This window comes from Ambystoma mexicanum, chromosome 11 (assembly GCF_040938575.1).
Source record: "Ambystoma mexicanum isolate Mex_15411 chromosome 11, UKY_AmexF1_1, whole genome shotgun sequence".
NCBI lineage: Eukaryota > Metazoa > Chordata > Amphibia > Caudata > Ambystomatidae > Ambystoma > Ambystoma mexicanum.
In genome coordinates, this window is record NC_090934.1 from 350,862,816 (window position 1) to 350,874,953 (window position 12,138).

Sequence of the window (12,138 nt, forward strand, 5' to 3'; positions counted from 1 at the left end):
AGTCAAGTCCTTCAAGTAACTACCAACCGCCTATAGAGAACATCGTAATGGTGTCTACAAAGCAAAGGATGCAGGTCACACTTGGCCTGTCCCTAAAATGAAACACTACTATACCTCTAAATGGGATTTCAGTAGCACTACTGCTCAAGTCCAAACAATAGTAGGTAAACTTCTTAAATCAAGTTTGTTATTTCACCGGCTTCACCAAATAGCCCTTCGGTTCAAAGATCTATATAGACATTAAAATAATAAACAAAAGACCCAAATCCAAAAAACATAACATTTATCCAATGTAAAACTAGTGAAATAATACCACTGAGCCGCTATCACCACCAGTGACTTGAAAATAACACATAAGCAACCATCACCTTGGAGCCACCTCAAGAGAACCTTCACCATCTAACACCACTATCCTTTTGATACAACAAGTGGTGTAATAGTCATAACCTAATAAATGTACATTCACAAACAACGTGCAGGTACCTTTTTCACGTTATGGCAACCGGTATCATTCCACCGCTCTTCAACGTCACTACACTCAGAATAATGCAATACAGTCTTTAATAACTCTAAGAAGGCAAAACATAACATCTTATCAATGCTGTACACCTCTCCCGCTTCTGCTTCAAAACCAACATTTCTGCAGCGTACGGGGTCCGCTTACCTTAGAAATCAAAACGGTACAACCTCCTAAACACGGTTCCACCGAGGACGTTATCGTGCACCGCCATTAGAAAAACGGCGTAATATATTTCTGGGTAATGGAAATAAACAAAGGCCTTACACTGCCTCGTATGCCAAGTACTGGAAGTGAACAAAGGACTTACCCGTGCCTCGACTGACTCAATGCAAAAAACCCATTCATGATGCTACTCGTCCTACTGTTTAGCGTTTCAGAAATGAATTCTCGCAAAGAAAAAATCCAAATAAATTACCAGTGTCTCACATATAAATCCTGAGGATATACCAAGCTATGAAATACCGCAGTACCCAGTGACGAACAAAAATGAACGCCATATTGGAATGGAGACAACGATAAAGAGACATATTACTCTTTGATTGCATAGTGGTGAAAAAAAGGAAGGGGTTTACAAATTCATCCACAAGAAATACATATGTATAACTTTGAAAACCTTCAACCTCGATATGTTATTTTGACAATTTGTCAACCAGCGATGTATAAACTCATGTAGAATATTTGTCAAAGACTACAGAAAACAACATATACATGTTAATTATGCAAACAGAGGAGGATGCCTCAACATCATAAGCATTGTTCCATTATCATCACATCACAGGATATCTTATATTTATGAGAACACTTTCATCAAATACATGCTAATTTTTGTATAAAATTATGTATTTCCAACATGCAGCTTAAAGGCCATTGAACATCACAGATAGAAAGCCAAACGGATAAAACATTCACCTACTGTATAAAGACCCATTCTTTAACAAACAAATCTAAGTGAAAGGTATTGAGCATAGGGAGTATCTAGATTGTATAACTGTAACACTCGATACTGTATAAAGACCCATTCTTTAACAAACAAATCTAAGTGAAAGGTATTGAGCATAGGGTGTGTCTAGATGGTATAACTGTAACACTCCATATGCAAGCGAAGTCAAAAAAACATTTAAACGTATATGGAAACCTTAGTTAAAGCCGAACACCATGGTACACCACTCATATGTTAACATGGTGCCATTCCACTTCCTCATTAAGACCTCTAGTATGGCTCTGGCACTTATAAATCATTTTTTGTTAAAAAAATAGAAGTCTCCGATCTATCGCTTGCTTGTTAGTTCCATAGATCTTTTTTAAAACCACCCATCTGAATTCTTCATATGTATGTTTCATTTCTAAGAAGTGTTTTACCATGGGGCTGCAATAACTTGGTTTTTAATACAACTCTGATGTTCGGTCATACGTGTCTTCACCTTCCTATTGGTTTTCCCAATATACTGCAGGTTACATGGGCATGTTATCAGATAAACCACATTTTCTGAGTTGCAATTGGTCATTTCATTAGGTACCCACGTGCAAGATTCATTTAGCTTAATCTGTTTGGTCTCTTTTGTCTGGCCACACATGATGCAATTCCCACATGGAAAATGACCCTTGACTGTTGGAAGACCCCATAACATGGTCTGACTCGATACTGGTGTTTGTTTTACCGTAATGTAATTTCTAATGAGCATATTTCTTATGTTTTGGCTCTTCCTAAACGCTATGAAAGGAGGAGGAGTGGCACCATCTCTGTACACCTTTTTCCAAACCTTCTGTATAATTTCCTTTATTTTGTAAGACAAATTAGAGAAGGTATTTACAAACACAATTCCAGTTTTCTTTATTTTGTCTTTCCTTCTTTTCTAACAAGGCCTCCCGATTGTTATTGAAGGCTCGTTTAGGAGATTGTTTAACCAGCTTTGCAGGGTAGCCCTTATGCACAAGCTTTTTGGACAAAAGTACAGCGCTTTCGCTAAAATTCTCCTTCAAACTGCTATTTCTCTTCAGTCTCAAAAATTGGCCAAATGGAAGGTTGTTTTTAATGTGATTGGCATGGTGGCTGGTATAATGCAAAAGAGCATTCTTGTCTGTTCCTTTACTGTACGGTCTAACTTTCAGGGTACCCCTATGATTGAAAATGGTTATATCCAGGAAATTTATAAATATTCATATATATTCTTGGGCCTGTTCCCATCAGTATATTTTCTAAATTTGTAGAGAATGTACTGCAGTGGGTCAAAATGATTGCTGAGTACACAGTTTTTACAGGGGACTCTGCCCGTCAACCAATATATTTAACTTTTGCACTTACTGCCCAGCAGGTGAGGCTGACTTGCTCTTTCAAGCGATCTGTCGAACATTCACATTTCCACAAACATTTTAATGAATAAAGGGATATACTTAACTCGCTGCCCGAGCAGCAAATAAAGAGGATGATTTAAGATGGTGGACAGTGTTTACGGGACTGGTTATGGACTATTGGTCAGGACGGTCACGTGTTGTTTCTAAAGAGCCAATAATAATATAAACCACCAAAGACACAGACTATGTTGGGGATTGTAGTTTTATGCTTTGATGTTATATTGATTATTTATGAAACTTTGCTGCTCGAGAAAGTACAGAAGTGAGAAAGCATAATCCGAGCCTCCGGGTCTTGACATAGAATTACATTTTCTTCACATCACTTCAGGTGTCCGTTCCCTGTACTGGGTGGCGACATGCTTGTGATCAGGGCAGAGAGCTGCTTGGGCGTCAGGAGGGAGTGAAGGGCACAGAGATGCCACAGAAACTTGTCCTAGACACTGTTCCATTGCACAACAAGGATACTCATGACAACAGGCATCCGTGCTAGATTTAGAATAGGAACAGATCTTCAATTACCCACCCTTATCTGTTCAACACAAGCCTACTACTTCTGGTGTGAACAGCACTTCAGGGTGAGGAAGCAAGTTCTGGGTGTCTCGAGAATGGGGAAAACATACTTTGAACAGCCATGCACTCTTCCTTCTCCAGGCACCAGTGGTGAGTCAGCCCGGATTAGGTTCCTAATGGGTTGCAGGTCCCTGGCACACCTGCTAAGCAAAATTTCCAGTCTACTGCCTGCACAAACTATGGACCCAAGGCCATCCTATAGAGTAGTGCCCAGCTTCTTACAGACCCAGTGACCCACTCTTCCATCATAATGCGCAGTTCAGTGTAGGCATGAGAAGAGAGGATTTGCTGGATGAAGACTCAGAGAGTCCTAGGCTCTTCAGTCGATGGAATGGTGAGGAAGGCTGTCTTTGCAGGATTGGGGACCCTACACCAGAAACTGAGTGTGCTGCATGACTTACTTGCGAGGTGCTAGAGCCACGGGGACAGGACGGCCTCAGTCGAATGAGGAGTTGGGCACGTTCTGTGAAGTGGTGGAATAGGGGGCAGTGACAAGACACGCAGATGATGAGCGTCTTTGACCCCCTCCCCACCAAAACCCCATCCAGGGTCCTATGCACAAATCATGCAGACATACCAAAACTCGCTCATCCTTGCTGAGCTCTCTCCAGAAAGCCCTCCTAGCATGTCAGCTGAAGGCGGAAAACCCTTGAGCCTAGAGGAAGACACACTGGGGATGAAGAGATGTACTACTCCATGCACTCAGAGACCAGTGAGGGAGACCGTAGCCATGAAGCAAAGCAGTGCAAGAGGGCTTTGGATAACCGTGAAGAAGGGTCGTGTGATGATTTCCACCCAGATTCCCTGGTCCCCCTGAGAACAGCAGAGTAGGAACCCCCTGCTAAGGTGACACAGCACCTCAAGAAAAGGCTGCACAACCCTCTTGCACAAGAAACCAGAAGTAGACTCAGGGTGGAGTGGCCAAGACCTCTTATAGTGGGGAAGGAAGCAGAGATGCCTGAGATCGCCCCCCTTATGTTGACCTTTATGGGGAGATATGGCACAGACATAGAGGCCAGTAAAGGAGATGCAGTTGCTGATTGCACTATGGGAGCCCTTGAAGGCGGTACCTGACGCAACCTTGGTCAGAAGAGTGAAGTGGTGCATACAGCAGGCAGGACTGGATTTAAGCTGTTTTGGAGTACCCTCTGTTTGTGGCGCAATGGTTTTGAAAGCCTTTGTTCTTGGGGAGCACATCTAGAGAGCGTACTCAGAGCTGTACATTAGACTAATGAATTGGCATTTAAAAACCTTTACTTGAAGCCAATTGACCCAGCGTCCTTGTTGGTGGAGTTTAAGCTTTATATTCCATTTTTTTTTAATAAAGATGTCATACATAGTTCATGTGCAGAAGAATACCGGCAGTGCAATACCCTGCAGTATATATAACAGTATCTTGTGAAGAATCATAACATAATAAAACATTTTTTATAAACAACATAACCAATGCAACACAGTCAGTAAAGTGCTTTCCTATTGGTCATCTTATGTGTACAATTGATTTGGATTAGCCACTCCTGTTACAGGCTTGAAACTAACAAGGATTATAGGGTGCATGGGGCCAGGTGTATAAAGAAGCCTCAGCCTGCAGGTGTGTACAAAAGATGGTAATGTCACAGAGGTTGCCAATTCTGGGCTTCAGGGATCAAGTGCACTCCAGGAGATCTAGCACCCTCAGCCAGGTAGGTCATATGTAGTCCTTTTTGTGGGTTTTAAAAAAGTTTAAGAAGGGTTCCCACTACCCAAAGAATGTGGTCATCCTGTCCTGTACTGTGCATGTCATCTTATTGCTCAATAGTAATGATCACATGTGGATCCAGTAGTCATCCTGAGAAGGGGATCTAGACTACTTCCAGGATACTGCTATTGTGACATTTGCTATTAGGGGCATACCCTTCAGTGCAGGTTGGTGTTATAGGTGTTCAACACCTGGTCTTTCTTGAATAAGCCTAAGAGACATGGGGCTGGTTCTACAGGTATGGCCGAATGGGTCATTTGATTGAAAATCTGGACCACCTCCATCCAGTACCCTGTTAGCCTAGGACAGTGCCACCAGATATGCATATAAGTTCCTTCTCCCCCCAAAATGTGCCAGCAACGCCCGCTTCCTCCTCCTCCCATGTGCCTAGTTCTATCCAAAGTAAGATACCTCTGGCTAGGAATTTAAATCCCTTCTCACTGTATTGTGGACATGCAGTGGTATGCTTGAGTTTCCTCTAAATGTAATCCCATTCCCTCTCAGAGTATAACATACATATGTCCTTGCGCCAGGCACTAGGATATCAGGGCATGCCATCTCTCTCTTTGGCATTCAGACATGAGTAAAGTCATGAAATCAGCCCTTAGGTGACGCCTGCCTAAAATAAGATTTATTTTCAAAAGAGGTCCTCGTTCTCAAAAGCCGCTGATGTATTACGTGCTTGTAGTACCCAATGACACACCTGCCAATAGTGGAAGCGTTCCCATTCATCCACAACAAATGTATCTTTGCATGAGTCAAAGGACCTAATCTGTCCCTCTCAAATATGTGAGAAATGAACTTGCATCTGCCTAATCTCTACTAAGTTAAATATTTTCCATCGTATGCTGGGCCGAAATACCATATTCATGTGGATTGGGGTGGTCGGCGAGGGGATCAAGGTCAGCCGCTGTCTTTTGGGCAGATTGTCCCATACCTGGAGAGCCCTTTTAATGGGCAAGAATTCATACTGGCCCTGGGGTCTATCTTTCTGTGGTAGCGACAGTAAAATATCTAGGCAGTTTGCCCGCCACTGCTTCTTCCAGTTGTTTCCAACCTTTATCGGAGTGAGGATTAACCCACTGGTGTAGTACTCGCAGCTGGGATGCTCGTTAGTACTTTTTTAATACCTTTCTCCCTTGACTTTTGCAGCATCGCGCTGGAGATCCTACGTGGCTAGCAGTTCCTGTTTCAATTTCTTGAGTATTTGGGGATGGACTCTAATAATCGGGGGGGGGCTTGAAACATGTACAGGAACCTGGCCAGAATGTTCATCTTCATCAAAGCTGTGTGGTCCATGTTTTAAGATCAGCCCTGATTTCAGCCTACAACCCTGGATAGTTAGCCTGATATAAAGATGTGCTCTGTGGTGTGAGCCGTATGCCAAGGTTCTTTAATCCCCCACTTCTCCTGGACCACCCGAATGGTGCCAGCCTCCTGAGATGCTCAACCACTGCCCCCGACATATTTCAAAGCTTCACTTTTATCTAAGTGAATTTAAAAACCTGAGGCTTTATGGAAATCCTGCAGGTGCTAGAGTAGACAGATGATTTGGCTTCTGTAAGGGGTAAGAATATCATCCGCGAATAGTGCTATCTTGTGTTCATTGTCTTGATAGGGAATCCCTTTAATCACTTCATCAAGCCTGACATAGAAGCCAGGTGCTTGACCACCAGGGCAAACAGCAGCTGTGAAAGATGGCAGCCCTGTCTTGTCCCCCTGGTGAGTCTGAACCCCTGCAGGATATGCCCACCAATTGGAACCTTTGCGGTAGATGCAAAGTATAGTGAGTAGAACCCCCAAATGAAACCCTCTCTAAAGTAATGCTTGTTCATTACTGCACAAAGGAAGGGACATTCTACTTGGTCGAAGGCTTCTCTGTATCAAGGCCCAGTATCATGGCTGGCAATTCTCCTCACATTATCATGTCCTTGCCTTTCCGCAATGAAGCCTGACTGTTCTGGACCTACCACGGCTGGAAGTACCTTATCTAAGTGGTTGGAAATAATCTTGCCATATTTTTTAATATCTGTGTTGAGAACTGCTATTGGGCGGTAGGAAGAACAGAGGGTGGGTTCCTGCTCTTCCTTGTGAATTACTGACATGTTGGCTTCTCCCATTGTATTGCGGGCAGTCCTATGAGCCCACATATATTTGAACAGCTTATGAAGAGGATCTTAGAGCCTCTTGCTAAAGTGTTTGTAGAATGGGGATGCTAGGCCATCCAACCCTGGGGCTTTACCCCAATTCAGAGAAGAAATATCCTGTTGGATGTCCTCCTTAGTAATATGCATTTTTAGGGCTTCCTGCTGAGACCCTGTGGTCCGGGGTAGAGTGCAATTGTCAAGGAAGTTCATTATTGACGTGATGCTGGCTTCCTCTCGGGTATATACAGTTGGTATTATTTATCAAATTCCTGCAATTTTTCCTTTTCAGAAAGTAGCAGCTTGCCACCCTTATTCCTAATTCTCACGCTCAGTGAGTTCCTAGCCTTTTTCTTGAGTCTCCAATCCAGCATTTGCCCGCCTTTTTTCTCTCCCTCAAAGAAATGTTTTTTGCCTTCAGCCGGGAGAAGTCGGCCTTGGACACTTCGATCATATTTAGTTGGGTTCTAGCTTTTTGTAGAATTCTAAAGGCTTTACGAGAGCCTGCAGACCTGTATTTCTCTTCTGGTACTCTTGTCTTGGCCGATAAGAGCTGCAATTGTTCTCTTCTCAATGTGTTAAGATTAGCTGCTTAAGAGATGAGCATACCTCTTATGTATGCTTTCAAGGTACCCCACCTCGTACTCTTGGGTACTTCATCAGACGTGGTGTTATCAAAGCAGTTGCTAATTCCGCCCTCAACGTCCTTGCAGGCAACTGGGTAATTTAGCATGGAGGGGTTCAATTTCCACAGTCTAGGCTCTTGGTGTGGGATGTTCAAGGATATCTGAACTGGTACATGGTCTGAGAGTCCTATGATTCCAATGGCTGCATTGACCGGTGACTGCATAACATCTTTTCCAACAAATTTGTAATCTATGCTGGAATATATGCGGTGGACAATTGAGAAGAATGTGTAGTCCCTAAAATTGGGATGGGTGTGCCTCCAAGAATCTACCAGGTCAGACTCCAAAATTTGCTTCAAGAGCTCTGTGGAGGGCTGCACAGTGTTCCAATAGGATCCCCTGGACACATCCTAGTTTCCATCAAAGGGAAGGTTGAAGCCACCCGCTAGTAAGTTTATTCCTGCGACAAAGGATAGCAGTCCTCTCAGCATACTGCTAAGGAACTTGTTTTGGCTGGAATTAGGCTCATATGCAGAAGATATAGTTACACAAGCTCCATTTAGTTGCCCAATTACAAATATGTATCCCCCTTCCTTATGTGATCTGGTCTCTTCTAATTGAAAATATACCCTATTACCTACCCACCAGGATTCCCACCCCGCCACCCAGCTTCTTCTGCTTGAATGCTGAAAATAATTGATGTGGGATGCAGTAAAGGAGGATTCATTTTGTATGGATATCAATGTTATCAGCTGTAGCTTGTGGGTAAACCCTGAGATAATCCAGAGGGTCCAGCTGGACAACGCCTTCTCTTGTAGCCTGGGCTTTCTCCCATCTCTTCTCCCCAGGTGCCGGTGGGAGGAATGGTAATTCAACCCCCATCATTTTCAGTTCCTCTTTCAAACCAGTGCATGCCATGGTTTCCCATTCCAATCAAACAGTAGCCCGAATGGGAAGGTCCATTTGTACTTCACCTTCTCCATCTGAAGCATCTCTGTGATAGGATGAAATGCCTGTCTCCCTTGTACTGGGTGGCCAGGTCCTGGTAGATTAGGAGGTTCTGGTTTTGATAGGTTCTAGTTCCCATATCTGGACCCTCAGTGTCCTCTGCAAGAAACTCATGGTGGCAACAGTAAAGACAGACACAAGTGATCACAGTTCAAGGATGTTTATTGAACAATGAATGCAGGGAGGGCAGTCCTTGTGGCGTTGTCAAAATAAAAGGGACTATACTAAGAAAACCTATTTCCAATTCCTTACAACTAATTACACAAGGGGTGTTGGATAAGGGTTTAATAAAGAAAGAAGTGTTCCCAAATAATAAGTCGGGATGTGATTGCCAGGGGTCTCCCTTCTCCAGGTTTTCAGCACGAGACCAGGTGGGACCTTGCAGCACAGCACACGCTCGAGCCAAGCACGAGCCAACAGTTCCGTAACAGCTAGCACAGTATACGCTCCAGTTTTCTCAGCACAAGCGGGCAGTTTCGTTCCAGCTATCGGGTTCTTCAATGGTAAAGTCTCTCTTCATTAAAAAGTCTCTTGCCCTCGAGGGCCTGATGTGTCCAACAAACAAACAAACAAACAGAAATGTTCTGCTTCACGTATACCTTGGGTTTTGGTTTTCACCCCTGGGTCCCCCTCTTCCAGGCATAGACTCTTCACAAATCATAATGGCCAATTGGGTGATGGTTTCACCCCTGGGACCCCCTCTTCCGGGCATAGACCCTTCACAAAATTGTATTCCACAAAACAACTAAACCGTTCCATTCTCAATGACGTTTGGGTGATTCACCCCTGGATCTCCCTCAGCCAGTCTCTGACACACAAGTGACAAGGTGGACATTTCTCTTCTCCGTGTCCTGCAATATTTCCTGCTTTCACAAATCTTAATGTCTTTTCAAACAATGCATTGTGACTTTCCTTCGATTTGGTTCACTTCTGTTAATACACTGTTCACAGGGACTTCAGACCTCATCCCTTTTCATAAGCCTCCCTCTACCGGGTTCACTCTTGCCATCTTTTAAGAAACACAGTTAATTACGGGTCTTTAGACTTTGTCCCTTCTCGGTAGCCTCCCTCCACCGGGTTCACTCTTTGCAACTTCACAAAAAACAGTTAATTGGGCTTTGCCCTTGGTTGTCGGCTTCCCACTGCCGGGTTCATTCTCGTCGACTTTTACCAACAATTCCTCAAGGGACCTTTAGAATTTGCCCTTTTTCATTAGCATCCCTCCGCCGGCTTCACTCTTGCTAATCTTCACTATTCAGGATTCACTTCCCCTTCTTCACAATCATCTGTCAGTCAAAGACTTTCAACAGTACAGAGGATTTTACAAGACCCCTGTATCACCACATTGACCTCTCTTTGCATTTTCCCAATGCCTTTTGGTTATGGTAGTTTCTACCTTCTGGTAATTGCCCAGAGTTTTCTCCCTGAGCACCCACTCACTTTATTGGACGCCTCTGTTGCAGGCTTTCCCCCCCTTTCTCAAAAGTTCCTTTAAGCTTCACAAAGTTCAAATTAGTGATTTGCTGCTTTTCATTCAACAGAGCCTGGTTTCTTATCGACTCCCCATCAACTCACCGGCTTTGATGAACAGCTTGGCTTTCTTCTCATTCAAGTCAAGGTTGGTACCACCGAGACCAGCGTCTTTCCCTGGTTTGCCTATCAGCGGAGGAGGTTCTTGTGTATCATCAACATCTGCTGCAATACACGCTGGCCTTTGTTCGCGGACTTATGCTTCCGTCTGTGGAGGTTCCACAGGCCTTGATAAGAAAGGGCAAAGTTACTTCTCTCTTTGTCACCCTCTCTGTATTCACCGTCTTTTGCCTCCTCTTGAACTGCTGTGCCGAATTGGCTCTCACGTTGTGCGGTCTGTCTTGCTCGTCTTGTGTTCTCTTGCTCTGCTTTTTATCCCTCTGCAGAAAGGGAAGGGCTGTCAGGTGTGTGATATTTTGATCAATTGCCTGACTTTGCCTGACCCTTAGGTTGGGACATGTCAGGTGAACAATTCTAGAATTAGTCTGTTGGCTTTCGTGTTGTGCAAAGGTGTTGTGTCGGAAAGGGGGGGGAAGTTAGAGTGTTCAAATATCCTACGCAGTATAGAAAGGAAGAGGTGTTGTATGGGATTATAGTTCTCTTGCTAGGGGTTTGGGTATGTTCAGAAGGGTGAGACTTGTAAGCTGTGTGGAACAAATGGGAATGAACAAGTCCACGGACGAGATTGGTAGGGGTTTGTCAAGGTAGATTGAGTGTTCTGGAAAGAATAATCATGAGGACGGGAAGAAGAATGACTGGGTGTATTCAGGTAGATAACAGGGAAACAGGAATTCTGGATAATGTGGTTTCTAAGTGCAACAGTGTATCTAATGGATTCACCAGATGCGGATGGGATGGTGGATTCAAGAAGAGGGGATTCATTGGGTGGTGTAATGAGGAGGCTGGAGGACAGCGGTTGCCTTAACAAAAAATCACCTTTATTGGTCAAAATAAACAACTCGGCCCCTTAAGGGAGTCCTTTTTGGAACTCAATTACTTAATTCGGTCTTTTTTGGAAAAAACAAAAACTCTTCTTCCTGGGTCTCCTTAGTTAGGGGTGGACTTGGAAGGTCTGGTGCCTAATCCTCGTGCGCCCAGATGGTCTCTGGAGCTGCTCTCTGCCCCCACTGCTCGGTTCTTCTGCAAGAGAACGGTTGAACAGCACACAGTCTGTCATTAGTTTCCAGCTTATATGGGGGTTGGGGCACTTCTGACCCATCAGCATGGACGTCACCCAATAGTCTATATCTAGCCCCACAAGTCCTGCCCCCTTCCTCTCTGGATGAAGATCACCATGATGTCTCTACAACCGACGTTGGGGTAACACGTAGAACCTTGAACCCTAGGGAGCACAGAGGTTCCGATCCAGCCATGCTATCTACAACAGTGGCGAGAGGTATGTCATTAACAGAATGTTCATGCAAAGGTGCTGCTAAAACAGGCAGACTGCCGCCAGGCTCAATGGTAGGGATCTCATGCCGGCCGTGTTCCGACCACCCAGCACGCCATCTGGGTGAAGGCGTGAACTGAATACACCAGTCTAACCCACCCAGTGTCACCTCTGTCTTCCCGCCCGGTTTTCCTCCAATGGGCCGTTCTGTCCTCAGCTGCTCCCTATGTACGGCTGCAGTATCGGATGGCAGTGAGCTG